The sequence below is a fragment of the Hemibagrus wyckioides genome, linkage group LG04 (genome assembly GCF_019097595.1).
Source record: "Hemibagrus wyckioides isolate EC202008001 linkage group LG04, SWU_Hwy_1.0, whole genome shotgun sequence".
Classification (NCBI taxonomy): Eukaryota; Metazoa; Chordata; class Actinopteri; order Siluriformes; family Bagridae; genus Hemibagrus; species Hemibagrus wyckioides.
This window is the reverse complement of record NC_080713.1, coordinates 9,128,148-9,147,427: the sequence shown is the minus strand read 5'-3', so window position 1 is coordinate 9,147,427 and position 19,280 is coordinate 9,128,148. Positions and strand designations below refer to the sequence as shown.

The following is a 19,280-nucleotide window of genomic DNA, read 5'->3' as shown; positions in this document are numbered from 1 at the left end:
TCAGAAGGTGTTTATCAGTTGTGTAGTGTGAAAGTGTGTTATCTAGATGGCCAAATGCATAAATAAATGCATTAGGTGGCTGACCGAGCAAGTAAAAGCTCCAGTAAGCTTGCCCTGTAACATATCTTGGTTGCCTGGAAACGTAACTGATGAGGCTTAAATGTCTTAGCTTAAATGTAAAGTAATAAGATGATGAGATCATTGGATGGCTAAGTGCATTAGTACAAACTAAGGGAAATAAAAATTGTGATCATGTAGTATATCAGTGTTTGCACTCTCGATAAATAAAATAAAATAAATCAATGGCCAACATTTTAGCAACGTAATGAATATTGATTGAGTTTTGTTCTCCCTATAGCACAGTTGAATATTCAAATCTGATTGGTCAGACATGTGTGTATAATCATGCCATGAGTTATCCCTTACTACGTCCAGACATGTTTAACTGTGAAGTGACTGTGTGATGTAAACATTAGAGTTTTCTATGATTCTCTGTTCAGTTAAATTATATTTTGTTATGTAGTATTCCATTCTATTTTTGTTTTTTATTCTGTTCTTTGTTGTCTTTTCTTTTCTGTTCCTATTCTATTCAGTTCAATTTTTTATTTTATTCTATTTTATTGAACTGTATATAAACATTAAATGACAGGTGAAGTGAATAACATTGATTATCTTGTTATTGTTACAGTGGCACCTGGTAGGATATGTCAGACAGCAAGTATACAGTCAGTTCTTGAATTTGATGTGTTGGAAGCAGGGAAAATGGGCAAGTGCAAGGATTTGAGCGACTCTATCAAAGAACAAATTGTTATGGCTAGGCAAATGGGTCAGAGCATCTCCAAAACAGCATGTCTTGTGGGGTGTTCCTAGTATGGAGTGGTTAGAGCCTACTAAAAGTGGCCCAAGGAAGGACAACCAGTGAACCAGCACAAGGGTCATGGCTGAACAAGGCTCATTAATGAGTGTTGGGAGTGAAAGGAAGTCCATCTTGTTCTAAGCCACAGAAGAGATACTGTCTTTGCACAAATTGCTGTGAAATTTAATTCTGACTATGACAGAAAAATGTAGTGCACTGTGTACAATTTGTAGGTGACAGTGCACAGATATGGAGTATGATCATTCAGATTAACAACACACACACAGGCTCTCAGCTCTGGTCTCAGTACAGTGTTCTGCAGCTCTGATCTCAGCACAGTGTACTGCACACACACCGGCTCTCAGCTCTGGTCTCAGTACAGTGTACTGCACACACACCGGCTCTCAGCTCTGGTCTCAGCACAGTGTACTGCACACACACCGGCTCTCAGCTCTGGTCTCAGTACAGTGTACTGCACACACACCGGCTCTCAGCTCTGGTCTCAGTACAGTGTACTGCACACACACCGGCTCTCAGCTCTGGTCTCAGCACAGTGTACTGCACACGCACCGGCTCTCAGCTCTGGTCTCAGCACAGTGTACTGCACACGCACCGGCTCTCAGCTCTGGTCTCAGTACAGTGTACTGCACACACACCGGCTCTCAGCTCTGGTCTCAGCACAATGTACTGCACACACACCGGCTCTCAGCTCTGGTCTCAGTACAGTGTTCTGCAGCTCTGATCTCAGCACAGTGTACTGCACACACACCGGCTCTCAGCTCTGGTCTCAGCACAATGTACTGCACACGCACCGGCTCTCAGCTCTGGTCTCAATACAGGGTTCTGCAGCTCTGATCTCAGCACAGTGTGCTGCACACACACAGGCTCTCAGCTCTGGGCTCAGTACAGTGTGCTGCACACACACCAGCTCTCAGCTCTGGTCTCAATACAGGGTTCTGCAGCTCTGATCTCAGCACAGTGTACTGCACATACACAGGCTCTCAGCTCTGGTTTCAGTACAGTGTACTGAACACACACCAGCTCTCAGCTCTGGTCTCAGTACAGTGTACTGAACACACACCAGCTCTCAGCTCTGGTCTCAGTACAGTGTACTGAACACACACCAGCTTTCAGCTCTGGTCTCAGCACAGTGTACTGCACACACACCAAGTCACAGCTCTGGTCTCAGTATAGGGTTCTGCAGCTCTGATCTCAGCACAGTGTACTGCACACACACCAAGTCTCAGCTCTGGTCTCAGTACAGTGTACTGCAGCTCTGATCTCAGCACAGTGTACTGCACACACACAGGCTCTCAGCTCTGGGCTCAGTACAGTGTGCTGCACACACACCAGCTTTCAGCTCTGGTTTCAGTACAGTGTACTGAACACACACCAGCTCTCAGCTCTGGTCTCAGTACAGTGTGCTGCACACACACCAGCTTTCAGCTCTGGTTTCAGTACAGTGTACTGAACACACACCAAGTCTCAGCTCTGGTCTCAGTATAGGGTTCTGCAGCTCTGATCTCAGCACAGTGTACTGCACACACACCAAGTCTCAGCTCTGGTCTCAGTATAGGGTTCTGCAGCTCTGATCTCAGCACAGTGTACTGCACACACACCAAGTCTCAGCTCTGGTCTCAGTACAGTGTACTGCACACACACCAAGTCTCAGCTCTGGTCTCAGTATAGGGTTCTGCAGCTCTGATCTCAGCACAGTGTATTGCACACACACCGGCTCTCAGCTCTGGTCTCAGTACAGTATTCTGCACACATACCAGCTCTGTACTGCACACGCACCGGCTCTCAGCTCTGACCTCAACACAGAGTACTACACACGCACCGGCTCTCAGCTCTGACCTCAGCACAGTTAACTGTTCACTGTTCACATACGGGACCACCACGGGAATTCATCACGGGAGAGAGGCGGTGCGCGCTCCAGTTTCACCCTGTGACGTTGCGCCCTGGACGCGCGCCACCGTGGAGTTTCACTACAGCTCCTTTCGACACCACGAGTCAGTAGCGCTGCTTCCTACCGGCTTTTTTTTTTCTTTTTTCATATATGTCTATTTCTGTTCTCTCTCTCTCTTCTTTGCTCTTGATAATAAACCACAGAGCTATGATCATAGCGCAACACAAACCTATAGTAAAAATACAGCCTTAATCAGGTAAGTTTAACTTCTTCTTCTAGCTTGATAGTCATATCCATCGCCAGTGCTTTCTTTATAGTGCATCTTTTCGGGTTTTAAGGACACGAGGGGGACTGAGGATCATGTGTGACCATTTGTTAGCCTAAACATTGACCAGGGTCCATAATGAAATCTGTCACAATGCAAAAGGTTTATTTTCTGAAACATTTTAATATAATAAGCAAGGAATTGAGTATTGAGCAGTATTACACTGGCTTGTATTTTGTGTGTTTGTTTTATCATTGTTATATTCAAGCTTCATATAACAGATCTAATGCATGTAGCTCTCCCATAAGCTGTTATGTGGTGAATAATGTGCTAAGAAGATGCTATAGAGCTTCATTTTAGTTAGGAATAATGCTGGGCTCTAGGCTATCTGATGCTCTGCTTGTCATAACTGCCTGTGTACATACATCTGTGCTTCATTTCTCTCTATAACCTGCCATTTATAAGATTAGGAGGTACTTAAGCCTGCTCTGTTTGTTATAAAACAGCAAACAGACTACATCCATCTGCAAAGGTTGCCAGGTGTCTGCTCCCTCGGTACACTGAGCCTGGTGGCATGGTTCCAACCTGGAATTCATACCTCTGATCTTCTCCCTGCAGAGACCAAACCGGTTAAAACACCAGGTGACGTCAAAATACATTTAAATAACGACAGCATATCAAATACATACCTGCTTACTTTAATCTTTCAGCAACACCCACAGTATCTCTTGTAATGCAAAATTACCCAAACATGTTTGCTTATACTATGAAAGACGTCAGTTACGCTAATCCCGTGTCATTATGTTCTGTTTTAACAAATAACTAGCAGGCTTTTAGTTCTTCTCATTAGAAGGCAAGTTGTATAAATACTGTGGGAGTGCACATCTCACATTTAAATACAGTTCTGACAATGTTTCAGTGATCCTGCCCATTGGGCAGGTTCACACACACCCACTGTTTGACCCCATAAAAGAGTTGAGCTTCAAATATGCCTGTGTCTGTGTAAATGAACTAGGCATTTGCTGATAATCACAATATGTAGCACGCACAATGATGTTTGTATGCGGTTATTGCTACCACACCCACATTATACTGAGTTTGTAGTGTTTGTGCTCTGAATAAAGACTCTCCCATTCTGAACACAGCACACAAAAAGGTTTTCTTCGAAGTAAGTTAATTTGGCTAGATGTAAATGAAAAGCTCATTGCTGTGAGGGCTGGGTATAGTAGTAGATGGGAGGCTCTAATATTTATCGGTAGCTCCACACTGAAACAGTTAGGGTTGAGCAGTGCAGTATATCATGAGGTCTCTCTGATGGTATAATGATGTAGTGCAAACTTTCACACACACTTGAAGGGAACTGGAAGCTCACTGGTTAAGGTGTTGGCCTACTGATTTGAAGCTTGTGAGTTCAAATGCCAGGACCTCCAAGCCATCATTACTGGGCCTCCAAGCAAGCCTCAGATTGTTTGGTCGTATGAATGTAAGCTGCTCTGGATAAGGGTGTTTTTATTAAATTTATCAAATTAAATATCTTTCCACCTTTTTTTCACCTCTTGCTTGTGAAAAAAAATAACAAAACAATATCAAGTTACATGAAGCAATTATGATACATAGTACAATGTGTACTATGAGAAGCAGTTTTACAATAAATATAAAAGCTGCCCAGTTTTATTTATAAAGAGCTATTTGCTTTTGGGGTTTTACCGGTTGGTTCTGTCTGTTAGAAGAATGCTCATGCAACCTTCATCTTTAAACCAGACTGAATACTTTAAATTGAAATTAAGTTTGCTATAAATACATCAACATTATTAGAGGCACAAAAACAGTAGAATCCCTGTTTACAACGTGTTTACATGCAATATGTTTAAAGGGTTTTTTATGGCATGTCAAATAGTAATTCATTGAAAGTGTTTCCTGTGTTATTCATTTTTAATTGGCTTTTAGTTTTTAATATGTGGCTTTGCCATGCTTTTTTACCTATTTGGTTTTGGGTGCATTTCCAGAACAATTCTGCAAAATCAAATTCTATTTTAGTTTGTGTTTTTGACAGATTTTACAGTATAAATGTACAAGAAACAAAACTGTAGAGTCTTGGGTTTTTCTGTTTCCACTGAAGACAGCGTTAGAAATATCCAATTATTTACCAATTAATTAGTTCTTTTCTTCGCATCTCCCAGGTTCCTTAGCTTAGGAAGTTGGTGATCAGAGCACAGGGTCAGCCATAATACAGTACCCCTGGAGCAGAAAGGTTTAAGGGCCTAGTTCAAGGGTTCAGCAATGGCAGCTTGAACCCCAATCTTCTGATCAGTAACCTAAAGCATTATGCACCATTAACCACTGAGCCATCACTGTTGCTGATCAATGGTGAAGTGCAACCAAAGTTACTTTCATGTAATTTAATTTCATTCCAAAACTTTTGCTGTGGTTAAGGCTTGGGTTGCTGATCAGGACAAGGCTCAAGCCCCAACATCACCAAGCTGCCACTGCTGGGTCTCTGAGCAAGGCCCTTAATCATCCCTGCTCTAGGTGTGCTGTATCATAGCTGCCCCGGGCACTCTGTCCCCAACATCCCATCTGGGATATGCAAAGAAAAATATTCCATTAGGCTGTCATGTATATATAGCAATAATAAAGGCTTCTTCTAATTTAGCACATCTCGATGTAAATATCAGCAAATTAAAGCTGAAATTCTGATCTATCGTCTAACTCTTTCGATCTCAAACTCAAGTGTCGTCCCTGTATAGCAAAAACAAAAGAATTTGCCTTGCCTTTTCCACTATGCTCAGAGGAGACTGTATCGACTGACTGTTTTAAAGGTGAATTAATTAGACAAAGCGTAGCTCACCCTTTTCACACAGTCTCACATGCTTGACTTCTGATGGCACGTGATCCTCCAGAACATGAAATCACCCACACAGCTGTAAGATGAAATTTGTGATGAATGCGACATTCAAATAACAAAGAAGACATTATGACTGATCAGTCTTCTGTTGTGTGATGAGTTTAAGTCTAGGTCTAAATAAACATCTTCTAACACAATGGAAGGAAAACCTTTTGCTGAAAATCTTTTACCTTTCTTTTACCTTTCTAAACGTTAAAATAAATGCTTAAGACTTCACTATTAAAAGCCTATATTAGTTGCTAGACAATTTTTCCACTATATTTGATGTGCCACTGTTTAAAATACATCCAGACAGACTAATAAAATGACAAACAGGAAAGATTTTAAATGAGAGGAAGTTACGCCAACTCAGTCTGCTGCATACTTGACCAAAGAACTGTCACAGCTGTGTGAGCCCAGGATATTAGCTTTTGTGTGGTATTGGTGCATTTTCTTTTGGCCTACCATGTTCCGGGTGGACTTTTGAACTATTTGCAGCACACTCATTGCAAGCCTTTCATGCTTTGCTCCTTTCAGTAGTCTGTTTCCAAGCTATGTAAGTAAGACTAGAGTACTAGCAGATTTTGGCATGTTCATGTTGCAATGTAGCCCTATGTGTGTGTGAGAACTTGAGCTCAGAGGCATCATCTCAGGGTCATCTGGTGAAACATATTTGCGCATACGTTGGCTCAATGCTTCATCTTATACCATAATTACACCCTGCTCATGTCTGGACTTGCATAGCAGAATGTATAAACTCAGAGTCTTTGAAGTGGGAGTATTCCTTGGCAGGAGGCTTTACCCACTGCCACTGGGCAAGTACATTGGGTCTGGACTAGAAACTGCTTAATTAGAGTGTTTGCTATTGATCCCCATGGACCGTTTTAGCCTGATGGACACTTGCTCAAGGAGTGGCAGACTTCACTGCATCATTTGAGGCTTTCTATCAATCACACACACACATATATATGGCATGTTGGAATGTGAATTTTAAAACAAAAAATTACAAAAATTAAAAACAAATTTGACTTGCATAAAAGTATTATTGTGCTACGAATCATGCTCTGGAGGCAGGGTGTCTCAGTGGGTAGCATTGTTACCTCGTGGCACCTGGGTCTAGAGTTCAATCCTGAGCTCAAGCTTAGTTTTGTGTCCATGTGGGATTCTTCCAGGTTCTCTGGTGATCTGACATGGGTTTAATTCTGCCTTACGCCCACTATTCCCACTCTGACTTTGACCAGCAGTTTCTTGGAATTGACGGAATGAATGAATGAATGAACCCTGACCTCATGCAAAAATTTGCACACCCCATTCAGAAAGCATTATAAGGACAGCAGTGTCCTGGAATTCCTTATTTTACATGCAGCATTCACATACAATCTGCTTAATAAACACAATCCCTCATCTTCCAATTAGCTAGTTGTGTTTTTATTTAAGATGAAAAGCATAAAATGTATAAAATTTCCTGTTTTTGTTTTGTCATATCCTGTGTTTTAAACAGTTCAACATTATGGTGTGTCTACCTGCTTTAGTTTTTCTGTCTGTTTTCCCCTTTAGTATTTCCAGTATTACACTAATGTCAGTATTAACCCTAGTGCAGGACCCAGGACATCATTTCTTATACTCTGCATCTGCTGATAGTCATCATCACAGCTTGCAGAAAATGTTTGCCATTGCGATGCTGCTCTGCTCATACTTTTAAACCCTCAGCATTCATTTGCAGCATTCAAATTTTGTTTATTATTATTGGATCGTTATTGCAAGCTACGGAAAGTTATCTTTTGTTTAATCTTGATACATCATACACTATCATAACACTTAGGTAGGATAAACCAGTGGTTGTGTAGCAATCAAGATAAATGTAGCACTCAGTCAGCGCTTAGATTTGCAAAAAAAATGTGCAATATGAAACTTCTTGTTTCTCTAATCCTTCCTTATAGTGTTTCTTTGCTCTAACGTGTACAATTTAACCTCATTATGGGCTTATTTGTGAGCAGATAAGTTAAGTCAGGCATGTTAAAGCAGGCATGACTAAAATGTACAGTGCTGCAGGATTAGGACTGGGATTTTAAGATGAAAAAAATTTTCTCCATTCTAAGATCTGGATAAGCAACTAATATGACTGAATGATTGAACCATTGAGTAGTTCATGGCAGTAAGGAAAGTTCATTAAATCAAAGCACTAATTTTGACTGCAACAGACTCATAGCAGATGAGACGTCTGTTTGTAAATTGAAGTGAATAAGAGATAATTGAAGTGAATTGAATAATTGAATTGAATAATTGAAGTGAATAATTGAAGTGAATTGAAGAGAATAAATGCATAGTCGCATGTCCATTCATCTGTAAACAGACTGTTTTGGTTGTTTATTATTTTTATTTTTCAACCACAGATGATATGCTACAAAATCAGTGCTGGAAATCTGGAGCTGTTGAACTACCAGTCTTGTTCTAGAGGGACGATTATGGGGCCACATTTAGGCTTGAGGTTCCACAATGTCATGGTAGTGGTTTGTGGTTTGTGTGACATTCAACACAAAGGATATGCACAAGTTAATACATCATCACTGTAGCAAAGGGAATTTACAGATGTGGAATTGTGGAAGTGGAACCGTGTGCATGTGTAGGGGTGAAGCCTGTCACCGCCCAGTAGTTAAACCCTTGGCCTCATTAGAAGCGTTTGAATCCTAAACTTACAAATTGAGACGGTTATGTTCTAAAATACAGGGAGCTCTAATTACTATCCTGACAAAAAAAAGTGACCAAAATATACCCCCGCTTTCTTCAGTAAATGCAGTACTCTTTCTGCATGGACTGATTGATCATCTCATTGATTACATGATTGTACTTTACCTGCTCAATGGCCTTCCCCCACTAGGAACTCTAAACAATTCCATTCCAATTCCAACAAAGATTGATATCTTTAGAAATGGCTTCTTCTCCCAGTTGGAGCTCTCCTACTTTTCAGCACTCTCTCTATAGTCAGAATTTGGCATCTTTAGCTCACATTTCATTCTGAAATCGTTGTGAACAGGGAAAAGAAGGGCCTCAATATTTTTTGTCATAAAAAATTAATGAGATGCTTATGTTTGTACTGACTTGATCCCAGTAAATTTGCAAGCCAAGAACTTTTCATTGTTTTTCACGTATATTTGTATGTTTTTCATTATATAAAATGAAGAGGAGAAATATATTTTCACGCTTCTTAACCCTCCAAGGTCTACTCTTAAATGCTTGGTGTATTTTCTTTGCTTTTTTCCCAGCACAGATAAGGCTATGTCTTACTTTCAGTTGTTTCAGATGACAGTATAAACTGTAACTGAGTGCCGTGTCAATAGGGGTCCCTGGTATAAACACTCCCCCTGGGAGAACCGGAGCTCCCCCCGCCGGGGAGGAAAGGAGGGCTGCGCGGCCCTGCCCCGACAAAAGATTGGATCGAGGGATGACTTTCAATGGATCGCAGCGATGGAGCTGCTCTGCCACTCACGACACCCCGACCCAGAATCAGGTCATTTACGAGTCATTTAGCACCGGGTTCGACACAAACTTGCGGTGCGCTCTTGTATAAAATCTTAATTTGATGGCCCATTACTAATCTTAAGGTGGTATTTTGACCAGTATTAAAAGTTTGGTGACTCACAGAAACCTGTTGCTGAATGGTCAGTTTCTAATTGTAGGGGATGTGGTAGTTTAGTGGTTGAGGTGTTGGACTAGTCATTGGGAAGGTTGTGTGTTTGAATCCCAGGTCCCCCAAGCTACCACTGCTGGGCCCATGAGTAAGGCCCTTAACCCTCAATTGGTCATTTGTATAAAATGAGATAAAAATGTAAGTTGTTCTGGATAAGGGTGCCAAATGACAGAAATGTCAATGATTGGTGTAGAGAATCAATTGCAAAGCATATGATTAGTCAAAAATCCTTGTTTACAAATGATTACTAACTCATTTTCAGCTTATAAACTCAAACAGTGAATAAATAAAAATACAAAAAAACATCTCTGAAGTGCTACTGAACTGTAACGCTAGTACTTCAGCAATTGCAGTTGATTAATAATTAAGCATTAAGATATGATCTTACATGTGTGACATCACAGGACTCACATCACATCACATCACATCACAGGTTAATAATGTTTATAAGCACTTCTTTATAAAGTCATTACGAGAAAGTATTATGTATTCCGCAAGTAAGCAAGCAATAACTAGCTTTCTGTTTACCGTAACATTAGCAGGTTAAAGCTAATTAGCATACGCAGTAGCATTTAGACATTCAAACAGTAACTAGCAATGGTTGTGCCTATAGGTGAATATGAGGGTTAAATGATTTGAGTCAACCTGCTCAATTCTTTTTTCCTGATATCTTTAAAAGTTACTGGTGAACTGTAGCAAAGTACCATATAAAAAAAACGATAAGAAGAAATGAAAAATAAATTCACGTAATGGCTTCAAATCAATGAAAGGCTAAATGGAAGCGATACAAATCCTAAATTTTGCTGCTCTGCTTAGTGAAAATCTAGGAGACAAGTTTTAAGACAAACAATAATCTACTAAGCACAATCTTCGTCTAACAAAACATTATAAATAATAATCAACTAATACAATGTTTCTCCAAGTGAATGATGCACTGCACAATGATTGACACTTTTCTACACTTGATCCTTCTTGTGATCAGCATCAGCATGGTTGATGACCGTGTGGAGTTTAACCATGACCCCAATCCCTCCTGTGTCAGTTTACATCTCTTGTATCGACTCGGATTCTGACGTGATGCATACTTTATAGTAGGCTTGTAGTAAACATTTACAAAAACAAAAACAGGTACATGTTACATCATTTTGGACAACACTGTAAACATCACTTTGATAATGTGAGGCAAGGGAAGCTATGTGGTGTGTAATGCAGTGATTCCCAGTTTGCATTTTTAGATACCGGCTTAGGAACCAGTGAGGTAATGGATGTGTGGTCTGCTGTCCTTTATCCAAGTTGATATTTACGCTTGAGTAAACACTCGGAAGGTGTTTGTTTTCTACAGTAAATTACTGCTATAAATAAGCAGCTGTACTCCTTGTGGTTATGGTGTTACATCATGATACTCATTTGGAGTCCTTGGCTAGAGCAGCAAAGATAATGGTCGGTTTTCCTTTATTTTCTCCCACCAGCAGAAACCACAGTAGAGTGATGATTATGTCTCATAATCCTGTTTTCATGTCTGTCCTCTAATCTGAAACTTGCAAACAGGAACAATTTAGGAAAAACATCACAAGTTTTTGTTGCTTTTCCTTTCTAATCTTGGTCCAGCCACATGTTTCATAAACCTGCGTAAATTGTAAATGTCCTTGACATCAAATGTACAATACAGTGGTGATTTCTTTTTGCACAATAGGCTACTGTGCAAGCTACTGATGATACCTTTCCAACATCAGATGATACCTTTCCAGCATCAGTACGAAATAATGCAATATTTCATGAGAGGGATCATTTTCTTTACTAACCTATTTATCCTGGTCTGGGTCACAGTTAATCCAGAGCCTATCCCAGTAACACATCCCAGTTGTGATGCATTAGATATAATTGAAAAGTAAACTGTATGTTGATTTATTTCATGCGTTCATTGTCTATATTTAAAAGGCAGTTTTGTCAAAATGGAGTAATTTAACTGTCAGTCAATAGCTACGCTGTGGCGTCAGCCATGCAGAGCCACCTGGGGCACAGTCTCCCATACAAGCACACCCGCTAAACCATGGCAGTTCTGCCTCCAGCACAAATAGTGAAGAACAACCCTCCAGCCACTATTTAATCTGTTAGCCTGCTTTCCCTGTATTTTATTCAGTACATTGACGCCTATGCACGTTATCATTGCTTCACATTTTTTTTCAGAAGCAACATAATTGCTATATTTGATGTCACCCTATACAGTTACACGAATAGACATGATTTCAAATTATAGTAAGTTATATCAATTGTATCCTTAGGATATTATCTTTTGTACATTTTCTTATAGTTGACATTGTTCCATTCAGAGAATTAACTCTTATTTCAAACTTTTAATCTTTTTGTCCCTTCAATTTAATTGCTTGTCTGACTCCAAGCCTTGTAATAATAGCAGTGAGTCTCATGCCTTTAGGTAGAAAATGATCTAGTCAGCTAAGCGTTAAGGGCATTTATGTAGCATCATGCAGCATTTTCATGTTTCTGCTATAGTGTGTGCGTATTTGAGATTAGCTGTACGTTTTGAGGGATTCTAAGAATATGATTCAGCTTGAAGCTCAGTCTTTTTGACAAGGTCACTTACCAGCCATCCGGTGTTAAATTGACTCAGGATAAAACTTGAATAAGCCCATACACTGGCTCAATGCTTTACTCATAACTATAATTACGCCATGCTCTGAGCTGACCTATGCTAGAGAATGCAAAAATCCAGGGCTTTTGAAGTGGGATTTCCTTTGGTGCAAGACTCAACTCACTGTTACTGGTTTTTAGGCTTGGAGTTTAAAATACAAGCATATCCCAGCCCGAAGCCACAATACTTTTATGCAAGAAATCAGAGTCACTATGGACAGTTTATCTATGATGAACGCACAAATCCCAGTCATTGAGGATTTCCTTTCATTCTGTTCATTCAGGCCTGTGTCAGCACAGACACAATTCAGTTTTTCTGGAATATAAAATATACTAAACCTGCTACAGTCATGACAACATAACAAACAACAACAGAGGGAAGCTGGACACATTTCCATCACAGGACAATAGTGAAGTACATCTCAAAATATTGAAAAGGCATGAGGTAGTAATACACCATGGATGGGAAGCCACTCCATTTCCTAATGCGGGGATGTGGTATCTTAGTGGTTAAGGTGTTGGACTACTGCTTGGAAGGTTGTAAGTTTGAATGCCAGGTCCACCAAGCTGCCACTGCTGGGCCTCTGAGCAATTACTCATCAGTAAGTCACTGTACCTACTACTGGTTGCCCTAGTAACATACACTATATTGCCAAAAGTATTCGCTCACCCATCCAAATAATCAGAATCAGGTGTTCCAATCACTTCCATGGCCACAGGTGTATAAAATCAAGCACCTAGGCATGCAGACTGTTTTTACAAACATTTGTGAAAGAATGGGTCGCTCTCAGGATCTCAGTGAATTCCAGCGTGGAACTGTGATAGGATGCCACCTGTGCAACAAATCCAGTCGTGAAATTTCCTCGCTCCTAAATATTCCACAGTCAACTGTCAGCTGTATTATAAGAACGTAGAAGTGTTTGGGAATGACAGCAACTCAGCCACGAAGTGGTAGGCCACGTAAACTGACGGAGCGGGGTCAGCAGATGCTGAGGCGCATAGTGCAAAGAGGTCGCCAACTTTCTGCAGAGTCAATCGCTACAGACCTCCAAACTTCATGTGGCCTTCAGATTAGCTCAAGAACAGTGCGCAGAGAGCTTCATGGAATGGGTTTCCATGGCCGAGCAGCTGCATCCAAGCCATACATCACCAAGTTTAATGCAAAGCGTCGGATGCAGTGGTGTAAAGCACGCCGCCACTGGACTCTAGAGCAGTGGAGATGCGTTCTCTGGAGTGACGAATCGCGCTTCTCCATCTGGCAATCTGATGGACGAGTCTGGGTTTGGCGGTTGCCAGGAGAACGGTACTTGTCTGACTGCATTGTGCCAAGTGTAAAGTTTGGTGGAGGGGGGATTATGGTGTGGGGTTGTTTTTCAGGAGCTGGGCTTGGCCCCTTAGTTCCAGTGAAAGGAACTCTGAATGCTTCAGCATACCAAGACATTTTGGACAATTCCATGCTCCCAACTTTGTGGGAACAGTTTGGAGCTGGCCCCTTCCTCTTCCAACATGACTGTGCACCAGTGCACAAAGCAAGGTCCATAAAGACATGGATGACAGAGTCTGGTGTGGATGAACTTGACTGGCCTGCACAGAGTCCTGACCTCAACCCGATAGAACACCTTTGGGATGAATTAGAGCGTAGACTGAGAGCCAGGCCTTCTCGTCCAACATCAGTGTGTGACCTCACAAATGCGCTTCTGGAAGAATGGTCAAAAATTCCCATAAACACACTCCTAAACCTTGTGGACAGCCTTCCCAGAAGAGTTGAAGCTGTTATAGCTGCAAAGGGTGGACCGACGTCATATTGAACCCTATGGATTAGGAATGGGATGTCACTTAAGTTCATATGCGAGTCAAGGCAGGTGAGCGAATACTTTTGGCAATATAGTGTATATTAGTGAGTGATGCTGCTAGCATTCCACTTGACGACAAATCAGTTTTCTTGTCTCTAAAATTAAACATTCTGTGGGGATATCTGGCATTTGTGTATACAATTCAGGAGTGTATGTATGCATCATATCATATAAGGTGCTCTTTGCTACGGATCATGCGTGCTCTACCGTCTTCACTCCAGTTGATAGTTGCTGCGCAGAGTCGCTCCATATTTGCATAAAGTTCAACTTTTCTCAACTTTGTCACGCTGCTGGACGCAAACACATCTATTCACCAACAGTTGCTGTCACTCATCTTGCTGACCACTGAGTATCCTTTTCAACAAAATCAGCACATACTCCAACTTACTTACAGTGTTTTCATAATTCATGTGCCAATAATAGTGATTTTGGGGTGTTTCGTTTTGTGCACTGGCCGTGTGGTTTTCTACTACGCACTAGCGGTTTCAAATAAGGCCCCAGGACCGGAAAACATTAATTTAGTGTATTATTAGAAAAAATAATAGATGGCTATGTCTACATTTAGGCTCGAGGTTCCACAATGCTATGGTAGTGGCTTGTGGTCCATGAGTGACATGCAATGTGATGGACATCCATCCATTAATACAGGCCGGAGTGTGCAGTAACACAGTCACAGCTGCAGCAAAGTTGAAGTAATTACAGAAGTCAGTCAGGGGGAACTTAAATCACTTGCCATCATCATAAGCATTTGAAATCCCAAACTTACAAACTGAGGCAATTCCATTCTAAAATACAGGGAGCACTAATTACTATCCTAAAAAAGTGGCTAAAATTTACTCAGGCATTCACCACTAAATGTACCGTGCCTTCAGCATGGGCTGGTTTCTTGAAAAATGCCAGTAAGTCGTCTTTGCTAGCTCTGGCTTCACATGTGCGTATGTTTAACATTCCAGTGATTACATGGTTGTGCTTTACCTGCTCAGCATGGATTTTCCCAAATGGGAATCACTTTTTTTCCCACAAACTACAGAAGATTCTGATTGAACCTTTTTGGAATATCACGGGAAAGCTACAGGCCAAGAAATTGTTCCTTTTTCACAAATCAGTATGAAAGTATAAGCTTCTTTTCATGTTTGTTAACCAAGGGTAGAGGTCCGGGTGCTACTATGACTCAGTATAGTGATGACAGTTTTATGGCATCTTGCTTGATTCTTTGTGAACATGATGACTGCATGACCATGTGAATGTGTATCACATTGACACAGTTCCTTCCTGTGTCAGTTCCCATCCTGTGTCTCCGCTCGCTGTTGGATGTGACGCATGCACTAAACATTTGCAAAGTGTAAGCATAAGCAGGTAAACGTTTTATTTGACTGTATTGAGTGAACATCATTGTAGAATAACTACAGCAGGAGGCAGGTTTGTTTATTTGAGGAAGAGGCATGAGAAAAATGTGTTCTACACAATTCATCTCTATAGCATTCACAAGGTAAATAAACTACATTGTACTTTGAGGTCAAGCTGTAAAATGATGCTAAATTTAGTTCCTTGGCTATAGCAACCAAGATAATGGTTAGTTTTCCATTGACATAACCACAGCAGAGTGATGATCTTGTCTTGTGAGGCTGTTTTTGTGTCTGTCTTCCAATCTTTAGCTCACAAACAGAAAGAAGCCACTTACAAATAATCGACATCACACCCTATTTTTTTTATTTTTTATTTTTGCTACATTGGCCTTGTTTCCAGACCCGCTACAGCTGGGGGTGTTTGACTAACTCGTGTAATTGCTGACTTATGCCAGATGACGTCCCATAAACAGAACCCCAAAGTTTCCCTCTCTTTTTTCTGTATGAATTCTTGGGTTGTTAACTGTTTTCCACTCATGTGGAGCTTGTAACAGTGCAGCTTTATGAGTCTGTAAATGCATTTTTTAGTTTTGTTTTTCAAAACTTTAACTTGAGCTTTGAAAAAAGTGCTAATTTCATAGAAATTGCAAAAGCATGCCATTAAGAGCACTACTAACCAAGCAGCACATGGTTGGCTGTTCTGAGAGCATGAAATGAGGAAAAAACAAAGTAATTAAGTTTTTATTATTATTATTAAAATCTCAAATGCACAGCATCATCTGTCACGAAAGGTCAGAAAGAAATGGAGAGGGCAGAATATGAGCACGGTGCATATAACGTGCCTGACAATTAAGGCACAGTGTTATTTTGGTGGAGACATTTTAAAGCTGATGCAGACGGAGGTGTTGAATTTCAGCATAATTACAGTGGAAAAAGTCTGGCATGCACTCGACTCTTATTAAGATTATAAAGGATGCCACAGTTAGGACAGGGCTATTTGTTCTTAGTATAGATGAAATTAATAAAGCTAATTAAAAGATTACCATTTTTTTGGTTATTTAATTTCTTTGGAATACAATATTACCGTGTAATTGTCTGCGTAGTTGGTGTTTTCAGCTTTCAGGATCCATTGTAAATTTTGTTCCATGCCAAAAGTATTCAAAGGTCATGCTAGGTCTGCTGCCCCATCCAATGTGTAACTTGACATCTGCCAACATGGATAATTCTGGGTGATTTTTTGTGTTTATTATTGTTTTATTTATTTCATGCGGTTTCGAGCGCTCCAAAAACCAACGAATGGAAACAGATTGGAAACAGAGCCAGAACCGCAAGAACTGTAATTAAAGTTCATTGAAACTTTGGCTTTTTAATTAAAGGGCTTAATTTATACCCGTTCATCAGGCAACGGGCATGTCTGAATGATTACTGATTCTCATTTCGCTTCTACATGTCGAGCCGTGTACTCCATGCTCTGGAGTGGTGGTTAAAGCAGAGAAAAAGAAGGCAAAAACCCTGAAATTACAGTATGCATAAAGTATTATGAAGGACCCTGTGATTTGTTGTAGAGAGAAGATATGCCGTTCTTTGCCAAAAGCAAACATTTGTTGTGTCTTTTTGTTCATTTATTTGTTCAGCATGACAAGACTGATGGGTCCAGCTGGTATGTCTTATGCGTTATGCTTGTTGAGCTGGTTCAGATTCAACACTGAGTCTGGCATGCTTTTCTTTGCAGAGGAACACATAAGGTTTGTTCCTGAATTGTAGTGATTGGGAGGTCTCTTGTGAATAATACACTAAGCCTGGTGTGCTTTCGTCAGAGGGTTGTTGTTTAAACCTGAATTAGAGCTATTGGGAGGTTTCTGTCTGAATGGTACATGGAGTCTGGAGTGCTTTCATAGTAGGAGGACACTGGCTTCTGGTCCAAGTCTAAAGTGGAGAGTTTGGGAGGTTCCTGTCTGGATGTTTTGGCTATTGAAGATGTGATCTTTTTAAGAGGTCAGTGAAAGTTCATATTGCAAGTTTCCAGCTGATAGATGTTTTGAAGTTTATTTACTCCTTTAATTCAGGTGTGCTTCAATTGTACTCCTGACTAAATAGGTCAAAATTAATCTCACCTTATTTAGTTCATCAGCATCTTTAGGTTTTCGGATCTGTTTCAGATTTTAAATCTTTGGTGGTGAGGTTGAACAATTCAGATCTTACATTCACACTCTTTTTTTATCTAGAAATTGTACTGCTACAGTTTGGATGAGTTTAGTTTAGAGAGGGTAGGTAAGTTTTTTCTCAAGCTTATCTTAGATAATATGTGCTATAAGCACTTGTGACTGCATGCTCTTTCTTGTGCATGAGCATTTAAAAAAAAAATTCACTTTTTTTTTGTTAGAAATTGGACAATCTTTCTAAGTGTCTGGGTTGAAGTTTAAAAAAAAAACAACAACTCTTAACCACAATGTTGTTGGCTGGTCACTGCTGGTGTCAGTCACTGCCGAACATAATCACAGCGGGGTGGAGCTTCATCCAGGTGTAGGCGGAGTTGTGGTTTAAGTGGCAGTATAAGTGATGACAGCTCATCTTATATATGCACAGTGTGCTGCTTTGACACTGTACACAGTCCTCTGAAGTTATCTTACCACTGTGAAAGGACCCTCAAGTGGAACTCTAGATTGGCACTGGGGTATGTGGGGTTTGAAATTTCCATTGCTGATGGAGTTTAAGATTAGTGTTGGTGTGAAATGAGCAATAGGTTGGGGTAAATGAGGCTCTAGATTGAGATTACCATTGGGGATGGGGTCTAAGATCTGGGATAAAATGGTACTTTTGAGAGGTTTGTGGAGAACTGGGATTTTAAATTGGTTCTGAATTAAGTGGAACTAGTTAATGGTTCTTAGGGAAGTGTAGTTCTGGTTTGTGATAAGTCAACTGGGAATTGGGAGTTTTAAACTGATGCTGAGTTAGATTTTGAATTGGTGCTGAGTTAGGTTCTGAATTTGTGCTGAGATAGATCCTGAATTTGTGCTGAGATAGATTCTGAATTTGTGCTGAGTTAGATTTTGAAGTGGTGCTGAGTTAGGTTCTGAATTGGTGCTGAGTTAGATTCTGTGTTGGTGTTGAAATAGATTCTGAATTGGTGCTGAGTTAGATTCTGCATTGGTGCTGAGATAGATTCTGAATTGGTGCTGAGATAGATTCTGAATTGGTGCTGAGTTAGATTCTGCATTGGTGCTGAGATAGATTCTGAATTGGTGCTGAGATAGATTCTGAATTGGTGCTGAGATAGATTCTGAATTGGTGCTGAGATAGATTCTGAATTGGTGCTGAGTTAGATTCTGAATTGGTGCTGAGATAGATTCTGAATTGGTGCTGAGATAGATTCTGAATTGGTGCTGAGATAGATTCTGAATTGGTGCTGAGATAGATTCTGCATTGGTGCTGAGATAGATTCTGAATTGGTACTGAGTTAAGTGGTACTTTGCTGTGACTTTTAGGCTAAATGGGGCTCCAGATTGTTGTTGAGGTAACTGAGGCTCGAAAACTACACTTCGGCAATTTGGGGCTTTCAGATGGTGCTGGAGTAAATGAGGCACTAGATTAGTGAGGTGATAATTAGATATGGGATGGAAGTGTATTCCTGTTTTCTGCTGTAAGGTTTGTTTGTTTTTTTTGCCTGTTTAGGTTGGTTCTCCTGAATTGTAAATTTAACAATTAAAACTTCTCTTTTTTTACTTTACTGTTAGCTTTATCAGAAATTACTCTTGATACTTTTAAAGCTTGGATAAATTGATTGGCATAATATTTACATAAATTAAATTTGTTAACGGTGAATGGTCTGT

General features: G+C 40.4%; 1 protein-coding gene across 5 annotated transcripts in view; it reads left to right on the top strand.

The window, feature by feature from the left end:
• Nucleotides 1–2,819: 2,819 nt before the first annotated feature.
• relt (RELT TNF receptor) overlaps nucleotides 2,820–19,280 on the top strand; it is a 33,032-nt gene continuing 16,571 nt past the window's right edge. Inside the window, exons 1-2 of one of the 5 annotated variants that reach the window (XM_058387844.1) lie at nucleotides 2,820–3,021; nucleotides 3,537–3,672. The gene's annotated coding sequence lies outside the window, so the exon portion shown is untranslated. Of the gene's footprint in view, nucleotides 3,022–3,536; nucleotides 3,673–17,321; nucleotides 17,446–18,039; nucleotides 18,125–19,280 lie in introns of those variants that run through there. The other 4 variants (XM_058387840.1, XM_058387842.1, XM_058387843.1 and 1 more) reach the window with 4 other exon arrangements.